Source organism: Salvelinus sp. IW2-2015, linkage group LG5 (genome assembly GCF_002910315.2).
Source record: "Salvelinus sp. IW2-2015 linkage group LG5, ASM291031v2, whole genome shotgun sequence".
Classification (NCBI taxonomy): Eukaryota; Metazoa; Chordata; class Actinopteri; order Salmoniformes; family Salmonidae; genus Salvelinus; species Salvelinus sp. IW2-2015.
In genome coordinates, this window is record NC_036844.1 from 18217535 (window position 1) to 18237842 (window position 20308).

At 42.1% G+C, this 20308-nt stretch overlaps 1 pseudogene; it reads left to right on the forward strand.

Moving 5' to 3' along the window:
* Positions 1-384: 384 nt before the first annotated feature.
* Positions 385-9879, forward strand: LOC111964524 (mitochondrial fission process protein 1-like; annotated as a pseudogene).
* The last annotated feature ends 10429 nt before the right edge of the window (positions 9880-20308 follow it).

A 20308-nucleotide genomic window follows, 5' to 3' on the forward strand; every position in this document is an offset into this window, starting at 1 on the left:
CCCATCCAACTACCTCATCCCCATAGTGTATTTATTTTGCTCCTTTGCACCCCAGTATCTCTACTTGCACATTCATCTTCTGCACATCTATCACTCTAGTGTTTAATTGCTATATTGTAATTACTTTGCCACTATGGCCTATTTATTGCCTTACCTCCCTTATCTTACCTCATTTGCACACACTGTATATAGACTTTTTCTACTGTATTATTGACTGTATGTTTGTTTATTCCATGTCTAACTCTGTGTTGTTGTATGTGTCGAACTGCTTTGCTTTATCTTGGCCAGGTCGCAGTTGTAAATGAGAACTTGTTCTCAACTAGCCTACCTGGTTAAATAAAGGTGAAATAATAATACATTTTTTTAAATTGTAAAGGTGCAACCATGACGGAAGTAGCCAAGTACTCAACTTAATCCACAGAGTTGAGCGCAGACTAGAGTTGAGATGAACCTCAGACACCCTTGAATCGCTATGCAGTCGATACTTAAAACCATTCAAATCTTAAACCGTAACTGTGTATCTACGTTTGTTGTTGCATGTATTTTTTGGTTTGCTGAAATACAAACTCTAGTCTGAGCTCAACTCTATGGATGGAGTTGAGTCAGACTTGCCCGTTCTTATGGTTCTCACAGGTGAAGCGTAAAGGTAAGTAAACACTGCTGCTACCCCGCTCTCCAACCAAGGTGCATGAATTGAGGAGAAAAATTCAGCAACTCTTTGAGGACAGTGGAAGTTGATAAAAGTGATTCTTGTTTTTAGTAAAAAAAAACAATTTTGGCCCTTAAGGACTTTTCAGACAGGAAGCAGCGGCGGCATTTTCCGTACATTTTCCGTCAAACATTTTATTCTACTGTCAAAATTGCAAATAGGATAATTGGTCATAAAGTCAATCTCATCCAAAACATGTAGTTTTGTGAGACTTGTGGTCATAACTGCATAACAATGTGAATTAAGTTTGGGTTTGTTTAAATCCTGCCCACTGCTGGCAGCACACAAGTAATAATCAATTCAGAGTGCAGCTACATGTGACCCAATCGTAATGCCTATGGTCAATTTGGGTTAACTTCAGATATCCCTATGGGGCTAGTTTGGGACCATCAGTAAATTACACAATGTACATGGGACAATATGTTAAAATTCCAATAGCTCCAAATGCCAATGACTTAAACCTCAAACCAACTATAAATTGTAGAAATTAATTAACAAATATTGAAAGCATTTAATGAGAAAATTTAAAAGGTTTGCAACATTAAAATAGACTAATTTACATTGTGCCATTTATTGACACTCCCTAACTAACCCCAGAGATAGGCTATCCAAAGGCAAACCAACATTTCCACGGTTGCACACCAGCTGGCTGAAGTTATGGCGAAATTATTTGGCTAACTCGTCCCACCTGCGAACACACAACTGAAAACAACTCAGTCATGGCCAATAGCATTTTTAATTAACCAACTCAGGAAGTAAAAAAAACATCAGGAATTACAGTCGCCCTTTAAAGAAGCAGTCTTATCAAATTCCACTGTCCTCCGAGGGTCGTTGAATTTCCTGTAAACTCTCTCAATTTATAGAACCATCTCTCCGGCCAAATATTATAAAAATGTAACAACAACCGGAGCGCGTCGGACACAAAACACTAAATTGAACAACTGCTTATTTCCAACACCACAAATATGTTGCCATTCAATGTATTATGTGGGTAAATATGTTTCTAGGCACACTGATCAAATCAATATCCCAGGTCGTACAGCGAAGTGTTTTTGAGCATATGCGACCAGGAAGGTCGCAATTGGAGCCCAGAGTACAATATTGATACAATTTGATTTATTTTCCTTTTCACAGTACTAGCATATATAGGCTGTCAACACAATGTGTCATGATGACTAGGGGTATGTTCTTAAATTAAATCTGGAGTGCCAGAGTGTGCTCTTGGCGTTCGTAAATTCTGAGCATTGTCAGATTGTCCGTTTTATAAATTCAGAACGCACACTGGACGCTTATGCGGAGGAGTAGGGTTGCTCCCGGCTAACGTTGGCTAGCTACTTCCAGACACAAATGAGAACATCTGTGTCCATTTTACTCGTCCGAGCAGAGCCGTTTAGGCTATTTCCATGTTATCCAGAACGTTGGTTACCGTGCTGCTGGCAACGATTTAATTACGCTTTTTTTGCCGATGTTTACTGACAACGGCCATAATTCAGTCGGTGTTGAGGCTGAGCGTTCGTAAATTCATCAATTCTGCGCCCTGCAAACTCAGGCGAAAGTGCTCTGAAATTGGAGTAGATAGCGAGAACGAATTTACGAAGGTTTGACTGATTCTCGCTCAAAAGTAGCTATTTTTAAAAGTTAGCCCCTATCCCATTTAATGTAACTCCAGGTATATCACAAGTATAACCTGTTCAAACGACACAAATTAACAGGTTGTTGAGACATATCGGGTAACTACTAGAATCAACGACGTCATTAGTTTGCATTGCCTTGTGTACCATGTGGCTATCGACCATTAAATCGGGGAGGGGTCTGTTCGTAAATTGCTCACACGCGATATCTCAAGACAGCACTGGTCCGATTTTGACGAAATTTGGGTGAGTCTTGGCATAGCGACCCGGCAAACTTGCACTGATTTCCGCCATTTTGAATTTCGTTTGGGGACAAAAACTTAAACTGCTAATATTCTGGCACCGAATTACCGAGTTGTATGAACTTTCATATGTTATCTGGCAGACCACAGGTCTCTCTGCAATATTTTCCAGACTAGTACCTAATAAACAGTTGTGTGGTCTGCCACATAAATGCATATAAATCAGTCAAGGATATTCGGATTGTAACTCAACTTGGTACACGTTGCAAACACTGTCAAGACTCAACATATGCGAGAACATTCATATCAACCACACGGTGGCGTTATAAAGGGCACATGTTTATTTCTTGATCTGTTTGACTGGCACGATTTTGACTTAACGTGGTGAGTTATGTCTTGCCATAGATATCCACGGGGGGCGCTGTGTCATTCGTGTGGACGACATTCTGCTTTGTTTGCTGTTGTATTTAAAATCAAATTGTATATGTCAATTGTATTTTGTGCCGAATACAACAGCAGGTGCTTACTTACAAGCCCTTAACCAATAATGCAGTTGTGCTGTTGCTATTTTTTAATTTGTTTTATTTAACTAGGCAAGTCTGTTAAAGTCAAATTCTTATTTACAATGACAGCCTACCAAAAGGCAAAAATAAAATAAAAATATAGGACGAAACACACATCACAACAAGAGACACCACAACACTTCCCGGGCTCCCAAGTGGCGCAGGGGTCTAAGGCACTACAGACCCTGGTTCGATTGCAGGCTGTATCATAAAACGCTGTGATTGGGAGTCCCATAGGGTGGTGCACAATTGGCCCAGCGTCGTCGGGGTTAGGGTTTGGCTGGGGTAGTTGTAATAATAAGAATTTGTTCTTAACTGACTTACCTAATTAAATAAAAAAGGCCTACAGATCTAACGTGAGCCTAATGTTTGCCCACAGGGTGGCAGTACAGTTCAGCAGCAGCCAACAGCTGCGTTCTAATGACAGACCAAGGGCATTATTAGTCATTCCAACCCTGTTGGAGCAGACGGTGCATATTGCTCCAAAGGTCACCGCCCATTCTAGGGAAAGAGTTGTGTCGGGGGTTATTGCTGCTAAGCAGAACACTGAACAAAAGTCTATATTAATGTACCCCCCTTTATATGGCAGAGGTCCAAGAGGGAAATTTGAATTATTATTCTAATACATTATGTTTTACCTCCCCAACTCTCCTCCGGTGAGGGTTGGCTATGATTTGTGTAGAGGTCTCTCACAACAGCGAGGCAGTTAAAGCCTTATTGCGCTCGTATCTTACCCTGGCATGTAATCTTGTGCCGACAGGCTATGCCAATGAGGTGGGGGAGGCCTTCGGTGCCCTGGTGCCAGTGAGCGCTGTATGGGCCACATGCGGTTGCCACCGTGTATGTTTCCGCGGATGCTTTGGACAAGGGGAAGAAGGCTGCTGTGGTAAGGAAGGACTTTTTGTAAAAGCAAAGCTTTATGGTCTCATGGGGCGGCAGGTAAACTAGCAGTTAAGAGCGTTGGGCCAGTAACCGAAGGGTTGCTGGTTCAAATCCCCAAGCCGGCAAGGTGGAAAATCTGCCGTTCTGCCCTTGAGCAAGGCAGTTAACCCCCAACGTTGACGTCAATTTAAGGCACCCCCCTGCACCTCTCTGATTCCGAGGGGTTGGATTAAATGCGGAATATACATTTTGGTTGAATGCATTCGGTTGTGCAACTGACTAGGTATCCCCTTTCATTCATACCCCATGTCTTCATTTATATTGATGTACACTACCATTATTGTAAGGGGTCATGGAATGTATTCAACCTTTTCAGTTATTGCCCTGTGAAGCATTTATATTATGAACTTGAGATTCCAAACACGAAGAAAACACTCTCTGAATACTGCCAAATGACATCGTCTTTTTCAACACATGCCAAAGGAAAATGGAACGTTTCCAGAAAATCCATAGAGCATGTTTCATAGAACAAAACTCAATTCCCACACTGAAACATAGTGGTCTGAAGCATACAATGTCATAATCCTGTCTTTGTCTCTCCCTGTTCTGTAGGAGCATGGTGACAACCCAGGGAAGAGAACCAAGGTAGCTGCAGCGGTGGTGGACACGTTTTGTATGGCATGCCCTGGCTTCGGTCGCTATCCCAGGCTTCACCATCAACCGTGTGTGTGCTGCCTCTCTCTACCTCCTAGGAAGAACCACGCACCTGCCCCTCTCCGTACGCAAGTGGACCACCATGGCCATCGGCCTCTCCACCATTCCCTTCATCATCCACCCTATCGACAGGTCAGTGTGTGTGTGTTGGTGGGGGGTTAGTGTGTGTGTACATGTGTGCCAGATATACACTGAGTGTACAAAACATAATGAATCCAGGTGAAATTTACATGGATTGTGTATGTTTGCCATTCAGAGGGTGAATGGGTAAGACAAAATATTTAAGTGCCTTTGAACGGGGTATGGTAGTAGGTGCCAGGCGCACCGGTTTGTGTCAAGAACTGCAACGCTGCTGTGTTTTTCACACTCAACAGTTTCACGTGTGTATCAAGAATGGTCCACCACCCAAAGGACATCTAGCCAACTTCACATAACTGTGGGAAGCATTGGCGACAACATGGGCCAGCATCTCTGTGGAACGCTTTCAACACCTTGTAGAGTCCATGACCCAACTCAATATTAGGAAGGTGTTCTTAATGTTTTGTACACTCAGTGTATGTGTCAGAGAGACAGTGAAGGACTGTGTATGTTCGAGAGAGAGAGAGCATGATAAACGTGTGTGAGAAAGAAAGGAGGTAGAGCGAGAGAACCTCTGCGAGTGAGAGGGGGGAAGAGTGTGTACTTAGGGACGTTTGCAATTCAATGTTTATGGCCCAAGTTTGCCAAGGTATTAGTTTGCAGTAAAATGTCTCAGCCTGCCTGTGTGTGTGTGTGTGCACCAGCCCATTGAGATGAAAAATTCCCACATTATCTTAGTTAACATGACCTTTTTTTAAATGTATGTATCAATTTAAGTGTCATATTACGAGTCACATACCTTTGCTTCTGTCATAGATTTTTTAAGGCTTGGTAGCCTACTTTATGTAATGTTAGATGTGTAGCCACCATTCTTATTTATCTCAATCCATGAGGTGTCATTGAAGAGGTATATTCAGGGTTCAGTTTGTAGGGGGATGGGAGGGATTCCCCCTCTCTGCTTCCACCATCCCTTTGGACTTCCCCACCTCTGATATGCATTACATTTATTTAGAAATTACAGGTCATTGGCTTCCTAAAAAAAAAATGCTGTTTTGTTTTATCACTTGAATGCAATTTGTTCTGTCGGGAAACCTGCAATTTGGGCAGCCCACAGCTTTTCTCAAACAGCTGATTGTGGAGTTGCACGGCTGTCACGAATAGCAGTTAGAACAGCAGACAACATGCGATTGTGGGAAAAACACTGTTTTGAAAGCAACCGGCTTCTCTGCTGAAAAGCAGAGAAATTCCAACTCCCTGTATTGGCTCCACTGTTTTACAACCGGAGTATCTTGATCTTGCATGGCTTTGAGATACAACCTACACAGTAAATGTTGCATTACCTACAGTTGAAGTCGGAAGTTTACATACACCTTAGCCAAATACATTTAAACTCAGTTTCACAATTTCTGAAATTTATCCTAGTAAAAATTCCCTGTCTTAGGTCAGTTAGGATCACCACTTTATTTTAAGAATGTGAAATGTCAGAATAATAGTAGAGAGAATGAGTTATTTCAGCTTTTATTTCTTTCATCACATTCCCAGTGGGTCAGAAGTTTACATGCACTCAATTAGTATTTGGTAGCATTGCCTTTTAAATTGTTTAACTTGAGTCAAACGTTTCGGGTAGCCTTCCACAAGCTTCCCACAATAAGCTGGGTGAATTTTGGCTCATTCCTCCTGACAGAGTTGGTGTAACTGAGTCAGGTTTGTAGGCCTCCTTGCTCGCACACGCTTTTTCAGTTCTGCCCACAAATGTTCCATGGGATTGAGGTCAGGGCTTTGTGATGGCCACTCCAATACCTTYACTTTGTTGTTCTTAAGCCATTTTGCCACAACTTTGGAAGTATGCTTGGGGTCATTGTCCATTTGGAAGACCCATTTGCGACCAAGCTTTAACTTCCTGACTGATGTCTTGAGATGTTGCTTCAATATATCCACATAATTTTCCGTCCTCATGATGCCATCTATTTTGTGAGGTCCCTCCTGCAGTAAAGCACCCCCACAACATGATGCTGCCACCCCCGTGCTTCATGGTTGGGATGGTGTTCTTCGGCTTGCAGGCCTCCCCCTTTTTCCTCTAAACATAACGAAGGTCATTATGGCCAAACAGTTCTAATTTTGTTTCATCAGACCAGAGGACATTTCTCCAAAAAGTACGATCATTGTCCCCATGTGCAGTTGCAAACTGTAGTCTGGCTTTTTTTAATGGTGGTTTTGGAGCAGTGGCTTCTTCTTTGCTGAGCGGCCTTTCAGGTTATGTCGATATAGGACTCGTTTTACTGTGGATATAGATAATTTTGTACCTGTTTCCTCCAGCATCTTCACAAGGTCCTTTGCTGCTGTTCTGGGATTTATTTGCACTTTTCGCACCAAAGTATGTTTATCTCTAGGATCAGAACGCATCTCCTTCCTGAGCGGTATGACGGCTGCGTGGTCCCGTGGTATTTATACTTGCATACTATTGTTTGTACAGATGAACTTGGTACCTTCAGGAGTTTGGAAATTGCTCCCAAGCATGAACCAGACTTGTTGAGGTCTACAATTTTCTTTTCTTAGTTCTTGGCTGATTTTCTTTTGCTTTTCCCATGATGTCAAGCATAGAGGCACTGAGTTTGAAGGTAGGCCTTGAAATACATCCACAGGTACACCTCCAATTGACTCAAATGATGTCAATTAGCCTATCAGAAGCTTCTAAAGCCATGACATCATTTTCTGGAATTTTCCAAGCTGTTTAAAGGCACAGTCAACTTAGTATATGTACATTTCTGACCCACTGGAATTGTGACACAGTGAAATAATCTGTCTGTAAAAAATTGTTGGAAAAATTACTTGTGTCATGCACAAAGTAGATGTCCTAACCGACTTGCCAAAACTATAGTTTGTTAACAAGAAATTTGTGGAGTGATTGAAAAACAAGTTTTAATGACTCCAACCTAGTGTATGTAATCTTCCGACTTCAACTGTATATCATAAAGCCTTACTCCGATGGCCTAATTTTACCCTAACAGTTTTAGGAAATTCCTGGATTACAGGCCACATCAGGCCTGCAAGTCACATTTTGCTGGCTTGCAAAGTGATGCGTAATTCCTATTGGAATCCATCTAGAGTTAGGATATCCAACAGTTGGAATTTTTATTCACCTGCATTCAGAATGACAGTCAGGGTTAGGAAACTTGATAAAAAAGACTACCTAAACCATTTAAACTGGAACAACCATTTCAGTAACGGGTGCAATAAATCTATCTAACTGATTGGATTAGTTAGAAAAATGTATGTTATTCATCTTTGTGCAGCATCAGATTAACCAATCAATCAATGTACCTACAAAATCCCAGATATTAAAAACAATCTAGCTGCAGTAGAGCATGCTGGGAAATATGATAATGATGGGACTGTTTAACACTACAAAGTGAGAGTGAATTTAACCCCTTAATCAAAACTAGAAATGTTACACTGAAAAATCAACGCTGGCCAATTTGTTGTGTATTCACCCACCTAGTGCGGCCATTCGCAGTGAGTGCATAGTTAAATCCATATCTATAGGCCTATATGCACTTGGTAATGGCTGTAAGGAGCCAGGAAACTTTATTAACAAATGTTCCCCCCTTTATTCTTTCAACATATGGAACTCTGGGTTCATGAGTGGCTTTGTAAATTGTAATGGTCTTCACAGTGTCTGAGGTGAGGTCCCATCCTTGCTATCCTCAAACCCTAAAGCCCTTCTCTGTCTCTATGCTCCACAGGGGAGTGGACTTCCTACGGTCATAGGAAAGAAGCACGACTAATAAGGACCATATCCATCCTGTAGCCTGGCCTGGACAGGTTAGCTCTACCAGGAAGTTCACCTGTTGACCCAGACAGGACTTCCTCCCAGGCCAGCTGAAGCCTCTGCTGATCACTCTACTAACATCACTGTGAAGCTAACACAGCAGGGTTACTCAACTCCAGTCTTCCAGAGTCCACAGTTGTCTATGCCCCTCTCTTTCAACCCTATTGTCATCTTTTTATTTTCAACTCCTAAGTTAGAGGGACTTAGGACTCCTCGGCCCGTCAATTACATTGTATCAGGGAGAAGAGAGATCCAGTAGACAGTGTTTCCCTCCAGGACTGGAGTTGAATACCCCTAGCTGCTACTGGCATGCAGTTCCCACCTGTTCATGTTCAGACCTCCGCTTGGCATGTATCCAGGTAGCTCTTGCTGTTAGCCATATTCAGGGAACATTTGGGTCAGTGTCAGCATACCTGGCATTGAGAGCCTATTTTCATTACAAGAAAACATTTATCTTAGTTTTTTTGTTTATTACAGAAAGAATGGCAATGCACAGTTGTCTGTCACTTTGAATAAAGCTTGACAGAGTATAGTGTGATGCACTTTTCAATGTTCAGTCTTAAGATTAACCTCAGAGCTTTTTTGCCCGTTGTCATTCAATACTGAGTTGAACAGAATATATGTTACGTTTTTGTTAGCACTTAAGATTCAGTTCCTTTTGTGACATTTTAGGTATAGAAAGTATTGTAATAATTGTGTAACATGGCCTATGCAGAAAGCGTATGAAAAGATTATGCATAAAATACATGTAATTATTGCCAAGGCTACCCATCAGTATGCATTGTTGTGCTGCACTATGCAACAAAACCAAGTCATCTTATACAAAAATGGGAATTGCGATTGGAATGTGTAAATGAATGTGACATACTGGGAAATGTTGCCAATTGTTCATACACCAGAACTAACATTCAGTAAATTTTTTAATAAGTCAATTTCTGTGTTTGTTATATATTGTTTAATTCTTAGTGAATGTGAAAAAGCCAAAGGCACCAAAACGCAACAGCTTTGCGATAGTTTGTGAATGTTTTCTCTTTCATATGATTTGTCCACCTAGTCACAAAATCAAATGTCATACTGTATTTCAATGTCATTTTTGAATGTATTTGTTTTCATGCTGGAAACATAAGGGAATGTTTAACTGTTGTTTCCACAACATCCTCAAATATTTAACATTTGTAAAAGACACTTATTTAATAACAAGTGCCACTATCTAGTTATTCCCCTATTTTGAAACGGTTTTTAAATATACTCTAGAAAAACAACATATCCTATATTGTATAAATGAATGAATCAATAATGTCTCCTTATTTCTTTCCTCAAGCATTGGTATGTGCAAACAATGTTCTACATATTTTAACAGTTTATAAGCGAGAATAAGATTATTTGTTTTAATGAATGGGCAACCCTTCATACACAGCCAAAACATTGTTGCAGAGAGTAATTTAACTTTCACAAATCCATATCACAGTATAACATTCCTTTTATGCTGCAGTGTCAGAAAAAAATGAGTAACTATGGATGTGTTATGACAACACACTCACTGGCAACAAGTAGCACAGAACTGTCTCAGTTGCATTCCTCTGGGGAATTATGATTGATAACTCTTGCCAAGAGATATTGTTGAGTGTTTGGGGTTAGTCACTAAGGTCTAACAAGTTGGACAAATTTCTGCATTCGTTTTAAACGACTTTGGTTGCATTTAGAAAAATATGTGCGGTCAATGGAGAATGATAGAGGCCTCTAGTGGCCAAAAGGCCATGCTAGCAGGGGCGCGCCATTGAGGGCTTCCTTGATGTTAATGTAGTCAACTGGGTGGGACTTCCAGTTTCATTGGCTGATCCCTCTTGGTGACCCTGTTGGAGTCATGTCCAACCGGCTCATCAGGAGGGATCAGCCAGTCTTGAAAAAGAAAATGTACTACTTCAAAATGGAGATAGCCTCAATGGCACATATACAGAGTTCTCTATCTCTATGGTGCAGTCACCTCTTTCATTCCCTGCAGATTGTACTGCAACAATGCAAAACAACATAGATTAACCAATAAAATGCCTAGAGTGCCACTGTCAAAACCAATCAAATCAAAGAGCTCAATGAGTTAAACTAGTGTTAGTAATTTGTCCTGATTGAGTAAGCGTTCCACAGCTGACAGCACTTGTTTTGATTAACTGCATTAGCTACTTACATAAAAAGTCCAGGTGGCCTGAGTGCAGGCATATAGTCAGAATTATGTTCTTTATCCACAGTGCTCTGTTTTTGATGCTTGTGGCCACAACTGTGGCCCAAACAGGTATGCAAACCAATTTGGTGTCTGGCTGTACCATTTTTAAAGCTTGCATTCATTTTCCTTTTGCTAATCTGGAAACTAAATAAGTAATTTTTTCTGTTATAATCTTTTTTTACAAAAAGCTGGTTAGTTAGGTGTGCCTCTGTTATGTTCTTCCCTCCACTACCTCTAGGAGTTCCACAATTAAGGTACAGTGTAGACCAGTGGACCATCTCTGTGGAGATTCCACAGACTTATGACTCGGATGAGCTGCAGCCCTATGACTCGGATGAGCTGCAGCCCTATGACTCGGATGAGCTGCAGCCCTATGACTCGGATGAGCCTCAGCCCTATGACTCGGATGAGCTGCAGCCCTATGACTCGGATGAGCTGCAGCCCTATGACTCGGATGAGCTGCAGCCCTATGACTCGGATGAGACTCCTGGTGTAGAGGAACAAGGTGAGCTGATGTCCTCCCACTCATTCAGTAATCACCTTTTTTAGTGAGTTTGTGTAGACATTGTTTTGATTTGAGGGCCAGAAGTACATCTGTGGTGTATTCATTCTGTTGTGAAATGTTTCTTAAATGGAAATGAACAGGGAGGGACTTAATTTGTCCATTGTACTACTTTGCAACTGTTTGGCCTAATGACTACACCCCTGAATCCTTGGGTCAATGCTCGGCTGTCATAATGTGGTCAGTGTGGCCCCGGATATGTCTCAAACATACCTAAATCAAGGGATGGAAGAAACTCTATAATCCAAACTGACACATTGTAGATTGAAATACTGCTAGTTTAAACTGCCTTTTTCATCCTCTAGCTAGCTAAAGTTAGGCTATAACAACCAATTTGGTTCCATAACAGCTACCCCAATGCTAGGCATTGCATTTTCATGTAATCCAATTGGCTACTTTCGCCTAGCATGAGGATGAAAAGGGCAGTTCATCAAAGCTAGCAGTATTTCAATTTGTTCTTTTGGGTAATAAGGAGTACAGAGATCTTCCATCCCTGGACTTGAGGTATGTTTACAAGCCATATTTTGCGCTGCCCACATTATGGCTTAGCATTGTTTGTAAGGTCCAAGTAGGTCATTGACTCAATTAAAATATATTGTCTTTTCCAGGTGAACTGAAGGTGTCTCCAGTCTGGCTTTTGTTACTGGTGATCCCTCTAGTGTTGCTGACTGCTATGGGAGCTTTGTCTGTGGGCTACTACATGTGTGTGTGGAGGGTTGGTAGAATAGGCTACTGGCCCAGCAGAGACCTATTAACAAAATGTTAACAAATTTGCTTTCTGTTCTGATTGGTTTGACAATAAATGATTGCATAAATGTTTCCTCCTGCCTTTGTAAAGTCCTATACTGATGTGTAAATAGATTACATGAAATGTCCACGAGGGCCTCGCAATTCACTGACTTGTCAGTGAACCGCTTGCTACTGGGAATTCTATATGCTACAATTCATTTGCAATATGGACCTAGGAGATTCCAGGTGGTCAAGTGTTCCTTTGGGATGAGTTATGTTCATCTCCCATGTTAGGGTTGGTAGTTTGTCATTTAGGACACTCATTGATCTTGTTTTGGTGATGGCCATGGGGTCACATTGTGGTGACAACTGGTGGTGCTCCTGACTGCTTAATAAACCTTCAGTAGTTTGCACTAGTTTCTGCAATCAATGTTTCTTTCTGCTGTGGCTTCAGGACAACTTTAAGGATACACTTGCATACCACCAGGGGTCACATTAACATGTGGTGTGCTAGTATCAATGAGACCATCACTACCCAGGCACAAATCAGAGGAAAGAGGCAATTGGTGCGACGGATGAACAATGTCCCCCTTTTCCCAGCCCCTGTGAATGCCCCATCACATACAGGGAGATTAATTCAATTCCTCAGCTGTCTCCTTTGGCCTCTTAATGCCACCGGATATTGGTCAAGGGCGCCTCATGTGTTTGCTCTAGGGCTGGTCCCCTCAACCCTGAATTAAAGCCTTACTAACACTGTGTACATGCACCGCTCTCCAACCTGTCAGTCAGTCAACAGTTCTGATTTATGCTAATTAAGAGGACTCTAGACCACTAAAAAAATGCGTTAGAGGAAGGCGTAATTAATCTAGACCGGAGAATGGCTGCTGATTTGTTGGTGTATGATGCTTTCCCATGCAAATGGTGCTATGCTGTTCTGGTGGCCGAACAGGGTCGGACTGAGACAATAATTCAGCCCCCCTCGGCAGGCCACCAGCCATGCAAACACCACATACACCCTGACCCTACCTAGACGGGCAGTAGTGCTGACACACATTGGCAGTACAGCATAGCGTCTCAAACATTTCTGTACCAGAGAGACTGACACGACACTTTCTTTAACCAGCTCGTTTAAAACAAATACAATTATGTTTAACACCACTGGAGATACAAGACTATGTACAAAAAGTGCTGTAATTTCTAAACGGTTCACCCGATATGGATGACAATACCCTCAAATTAATGCTGTCAGTCTGCAGTTACCTCAGTTGTAGCATTTCAAATCTAAAGTGCCTGAGTACAGACCCAAAACAACACTGTCATTGTCCTAATACTTTTGAAGCTCACTGTATTTTGCTCAACCTGTTCTAGGGATTGACATTTCAGGTTGACAATTAGACTATAATTGCTATATATTGTTAAAATAGAACTCTGGTATTTCCAGATTCGTTTTTTGGTCAATAGAGATGAATTACATCTTCACATCCAGTAAATGTCATGTCCTAAAAAACGTAGGCTACTACCCATGAGACCTACAGTATTAGGCCTTTGCCCTCGCAGTGGCTGGTGTACATTTTGTGCGCACGACCCTCCATATCTCAGTCATTGTCAAATTATATTACACCTACAGAAAGCTGAGACCATCGATTCATCAAGGACAAAGCTTCTAAAGCTGTTTTTCCCACAATTACATTTTGAAATGTAATTTTGCATGGGGAGGAGAGTGGCTCGCTCATCACAGCAGCATGCCCCAGCGATGCAGACACTTCTATTGCATGAGGATAATGCACTTTACTGTTTGATCAAATCATGGTTTTAGCTGTCCAAAACAGGACATTTTGAGTAAGGTGACAATGTAGAATGTGTCTCTATGTAGGCACCCTTTCCGTTTGGCTGTGTAACTGATGACAGAATCGGAGCAGGTCTCTTTACTGATGCCGTGTTTGACTTTGAATGTGAGTTTGCCTGACAGCTCAGCTTATCAGAAAACTGGTCTGGCCCATCTTGGTAGGGGGGTTGGCTGTTGCCCATTGATCAGGCTCATTATTGATAAGTATAACAGAAGTTGTGCAATAATCATAATTTAAAAAAATGAACAGGCCATGTCACATTTTATGTAACAAATATATTTGTGTGTGTGTCAATTTCGAGCTGCCCCCCCCACAAAGAACTGATCCAGCCCATCTGGCATTTTCCAGAATTGCCAGATGACCAATCTGACCCTGTGCACTATTTAGACACTATGTTGGCAAAGCATCAGACACCAACCAACAATCAGTACCTGTTTCTCCTTCCCTCTAATCCATTTTCACACCATGGTCTAGATTCCCCTCTTAATGATCATAATCAGAAGTATGTTCTGATTGGCAGGTTGGAGCGAGGTGTATCGGTACACAGTGTGATAGTAAGGTTTTAATTCATGGTTGTGAGAGGACCGGCCCCAGATCAAATACACATACGTGTTATGAGGCTGGCTCCCTTGAGCAATATCAGGTGGTATTAGGAGGCCGAAGGAAACAGAGAGCTGATGAATTGAATTAATTTCCCCGTATGTGATGGATGGGGGTGTTCACAGGGTCTGGGAAAAGGGGAGTATTGTTCATCTGTCACTCCGATAGCCACATCCCTCTTTGATTTGTGCCTGGGTAGTGAAGGCCACAAGTGGCCAAGAGAACCCCCGCCCCTTTAGCTCCCACCCCATCCCCACACCCCAGTCGTCCCACTCATAACAATGCATGAGAGAGGGAACAGTCAAAAACATGACAAGCCAACACAATTATTTGGTACTTTGGCTATAATTTTATATACTTTCTTAAGTAGCCTAATATCTAAATGACTAAAACAGAATTTTGTACAAACTTGCGGTATTAAAATTGTACTGATAATTTTGAGTACTTAATGCTTATGTTAAAAATAGAATATGGCATGTAGAATGAAAACTACTATCAATCATGTTGACTGATGACCTGTGGTTACTACAGTTAACTGTCAAAATAATGGAAACACTGCTATCAATACAAACTATATTGACAGCAGGTGCTTCCACACAGGTGTGGTTCCTGAGTTAATTAAGCAATGAACATCCCTTAGGGTCAAGTATAGAAATGCTGGGCATGCCGGTATTTTCGCTACCATGGCTATGCCCCCATCCACAGGGCACGAGTGGTCACTGAATGGTTTGGTGAGCATGAAAACAACGTAAACCATACAGCGCCTTCAGAAAGTATTCATACACCCTGACTTATTCCACATTTTGTTGTGTTACAGCCTGAATAAATACAAATTAAAAAACTCCCACCCACACAAAATTTCCCCATAAAGATAAAGGGAAAACATGTTTTTAGAAATGTTTGCAAATAAAGAAATACCTAATTTATGTAAGTATTCACACCCCTGAGTGAACACTTTGTAGAAGCACCTTTGGTGGCAATTACAGATGTGATTCTTTTTGGGATAAGTCTCTAAGAGCTTTGCACACCTGGATTGTACTATATTTGGCCATTATTCTTTTAAAAACTGTCATGTTGATCGTTAATCATTGCTAGACAGCCATTTTCAAGTCTTGCCATTCAAGTCTTGCCAAGTCGATTTAAGTCATCACTGTAACTGGGTTTTAGGTTATTGTCCTGCTGGAAGGAGAATTTGTCTCCGAGAGTCTGTTGGAAAGCAGACTAAACCAGGTTTTCTTATAGGATTTTGACTGTGCTGACAGCTGTACCCCGTTTCTTTTTTTTTCTTCAGAAAAACTAGTCTTTGCCAATGACAAGCATACCCATAACATGATGCAGCACCACCATGCTTGATAATAGAAGAGTGGTACTCAGTGATGTGTTGGATTTGCTCCAAACATTACGCGTTTTATACAAGACAAAAAGTTAATTTCTTTGCAACATTTTTTGCAGAATTACTTTAGTGCCTTGTTGCAAACAGGATGCATGTTTTGGAATATTTTGGTTTTGTACAAGCTTCCTTCTTTTCACTCTGTCATTTAGGTTATTATTGTGGAGTAACTACAAAGTTGTTGATCCATCCTCAGTTTTCTCCTATCACAGCCATTAAACTCTGGAACTGTTTTAAAATCACCATTGACCTCATTGTGAAATCCCTGAACAGATTCCTTCCTCTCCGGCAACGGAGTTGGGGAGGACGCATGTATCTTGTAGTGACTGGGTGTATTGATACACCATCTAAAATGTAAATAATAACTTCACCTGCTCAAAGGGATATTCAGCGTCTACTTTTTTTCTTTCTTTTACATATCTACCAATCGGTCCCCTTCTTTGTGAGGCATTGAAACCCTCCCAGGTCTTTGTGGTTGAATCTGTGCTTGACATTTCAAATCAATTCAAATTGTATTAGTCACGTTGCGCCGAATACAACAGGTGTAGACCCTACAGTGAAATGCTTACTTACGAGCCCCTAACCAACAATGCAGTTTAAAAAAAATATGAATAAGAAATAAAAGTAACAAGTAATTAATTAGCAGCAGTAAAATAGCAATAGCGAGACTATATACAGGGGGGTACCGGTACAGAGTCAATGTGCAGGGGCACCGTTTAGTCAAGGTAATTGAGGTAATATGTACATGTAGGTAGAGTTATTAAAGTGACTATTCATAGATGATAACAACAGAGAGTAGCAGCGGTGTAAAATAGGGGGGAGGGGGGACTTACAAATTGGTGCATTCACCTTATGATATCCAGTGGAACAACCCCTTACAATAGTGCATCTAACTTTTTTAAGGGGGGGGGTTAGAAGGATTACTTTATCCTATCCTAGGTATTCCTTAAAGAGGTGGGTGTTCAGGTGTCTCCGGAAGGTGGTGATTGACTCCGCTGACCTGGCGTCGTGAGGGAGTTTGTTCCACCATTGGGGTGCCAGAGCAGCGAACAGTTTTGACTGGGCTGAGCGGGAACTGTACTTCCTCAGAGGTAGGGAGGCGAGCAGGCCAGAGGTGGATGAACGCAGTGCCCTTGTTTGGGTGTAGGGCCTGATCAGAGCCTGAAGGTACGGAGGTGCCGTTCCCCTCACAGCTCCGTAGGCAAGCGCCATGGTCTCGTAGCGGATGCGAGCTTCACTGGAAGCCAGTGGAGAGAGCGGAGGAGCGGGGTGACGTGAGAGAACTTGGGAAGGTTGAACACCAGACGGGCTGCGGCGTTCTGGATGAGTTGTAGGGGTTTAATGGCACAGGCAGGGAGCCCAGCCAACAGCGAGTTGCAGTAATCCAGACGGGAGATGACAAGTGCCTGGATTAGGACCTGCGCCGCTTCCTTGTGGAGGAAGGGTCGTACTCCTGCGAATGTTGTAGAGCATGAACCTACAGGAACGGGTCACCGCCTTGATGTTAGTTGAGAACGATAGGGTGTTGTCCAGGATCACGCCAAGGTTCTTAGCACTCTGGAAGAGGACACAATGGAGTTGTCAACCGTGATGGCGAGATCATGGAACGGGCAGTCCTTCCCCGGGAGGAAGAGCACTCCGTCTTGCCGAGGTTCAGCTTGAGGTGGTGATCCGTCATCCACACTGATATGTCTGCCAGACATGCAGAGATGCGATTCGCCACCTGGTTATCAGAAGGGGGAAAGGAGAAGATTAATTGTGTGTCGTCTGCATAGCAATGATAGAGAGAACCATGTGAGGATATGACAGAGCCAAGTGACTTGGTGTATAGTGAGAATAGGAGAGGGCCTAGAACAGAAGCCCTGGGGGACACCAGTGGTGAGAGCACGTGGTGCGGAGACAGATTCTCGCCACGCCACCTGGTAGGAGCGACCTGTCAGGTAGGACACAATCCAAGCGTGGGCCGCGCCGGAGATGCCCAACTCGGAGAGGGTGTTGGAGTCGTGCCTGGCCGTGCAGTCATGAGTGAACAGGGAGTACAGGAGGGGACTGAGCACGCACCCCTGTGTTGAAGATCAGCGTGGCGGATGTGTTGTTACCTACCCTTACCACCTGGGGGCGGCCTGTGAGGAAGTCCAGAATTCAGTTGCAGAGGGAGGTGTTTAGTCCCAGGGTCCTTAGCTTATTGATGAGCTTTGAGGGCACTGAGGTGTTGAACGCTGAGCTGAAGTTAATGAATAGCATTCTCACATAGGTGTTCCTTTTGTCCAGGTGGGAAAGGGCAGTGTGGAGTGCAATAGAGATTGCATCATCTGTGGATCTGTTAGGGTGGTATGCAAATTGGAGTGGGTCTAGGGTTTCTGGGATAATGGTGTTGATGTGAGCCATGACCAGCCTTTCAAAGCACTTCATGGCTACAGATGTGAGAGCTACGGGTCGGTAGTCATTTAGGCAGGTTACCTTAGTGTTATTTTTTACTACCTTACAGATAGTTATATGTGTGGGGTACAAAGATGGGGTAGTTATAAACAAATAATGTTAACCACTATTATTGAACACTGAATGAGTCCATGCAACTTATTATGTGATTTGCTAAGCTCATTTTTACTCCGAAACTTATTTCGGCAACCACAAGAAAGGGGTTGATTACTTATTGACTCAAGATATTTCAGGTTTACATATTTTTGTATTATTTTCAAAAATGTTCTACAAACAAAAATCCACTTTGACATTATGGGGCATTGTGTGTAGATCAGTGACACAAAATCTAAATGTAATCCATTTAAAATTCAGGCTGTAACACAACAAAATGTGGAAAAAGGAAAGGGGTGTGAATACTTTCTGAAGGCTCTGTAGGCCATGGCCATCTTAGTTACCATATCTCAACCTAATTGAACACTTATTATGGGAGATTCTGGATCGGCGTCTGAGACAGTGTTTTCCACTATCAACAAAACATCAAATTATGGAATTTCTTGTGGAAGAATGGTGTGGCATCCCTTCAATAGAGTTCCAGACGTCTTGTAGAATCTATGCCAAGGCGTATTGAAGATGTTATGGCTTGTGGTGGCCCAATTCCCTACTAAGACACTTTATGTTGGTATTTACTTTATTTTGGCAGTTACTTGTATGTTTTCTTTGTACATTAATTACCCAAAGTGTAATTCTGTTGTTCGTAGGGAATATGAAGGTCCCTCCCGCTCCCATGAGTAGACCAGGAATCAACAACCGTACCTAAAACGACTGAAGAATATACACAGAGCAGAGATGCTGGCATTTCATATTTTTACAGAATGTTACAAGTACCACATATGCCTACCCTGACACAAGATACTAAATAATTCTATGGAGTGGAGTAGGTTAGAAATCATTTTGGTCACGGTAGATTTATAAATTAAGCTCATTGACGGGTCACATTAAGGGCAATAATTAAAGTGTTTTATCCACACTGGTTGATTTATTGAGGTCAGCTGAAGTCTACATTTGGGTAGCAGTGGCAGTGTATGTGTAGATTGATTTTCATGAATGATTCTCCCTCAGACCAAAAGTGAAAACAAAAAGAAACCGAGCATATCAAATTAAACCATAAAATAAATAGGGGAAGGAAATTAGAAAAATGAGGCCAGAAGTCTAAATTTATACACTTTCAGTTACATCTTTGAAATGGTGACCGAACAAGAATCATCAACTGGATAAGGTTGCTTTGAGGGTACATTGCTCATTCAAGCGGACAAGAAATGTATAATTATATATACAGTGTATTCGGAAAGTATTCAGCCCCCTTGACTTTTTCCACATTTTGTTAGGTTACAGTCTTATTCGAAAATGTATTAAATAATTTTTCCCCTCATCAATCTACACAGAAATGTTTGCAAATTTATTGGAAAAAACCCCCACTGAAATAACCCTTTGGCAGTGATTACAGCCTCGAGTCTGCTTGGGTATGACGCTACAAGCTTGGCACACCTGTATTTGAGGAGTTTCTCCCATTCTTTTCTGCAGATCTTCTCAAGCTCAGTCAGGTTGGATGGGGAGCGTTGCTGCACAGCTATTTTCAGGTCTCTCCAGAGATGTTGGAACGGGTTCTAGTCCTGGCTCTGGCTGTACATTCAAAGACTTGTCCCGAAGCCACTCCTACTTTGTCTTGGCTGTGTGCTTAGGGTCGTTGTCCAGTTGGAAGGATAACCTTTGCTCCAGTCTGAGGTCCTGAGCACCCTGGATCAGGTTTTCATCAAGGATCTCTCTGTACTTTGCACCGTTCATCTTTCACTTGATCCTGACTAGTCTCCCACTCCCTGCCATTGAAAAACATCC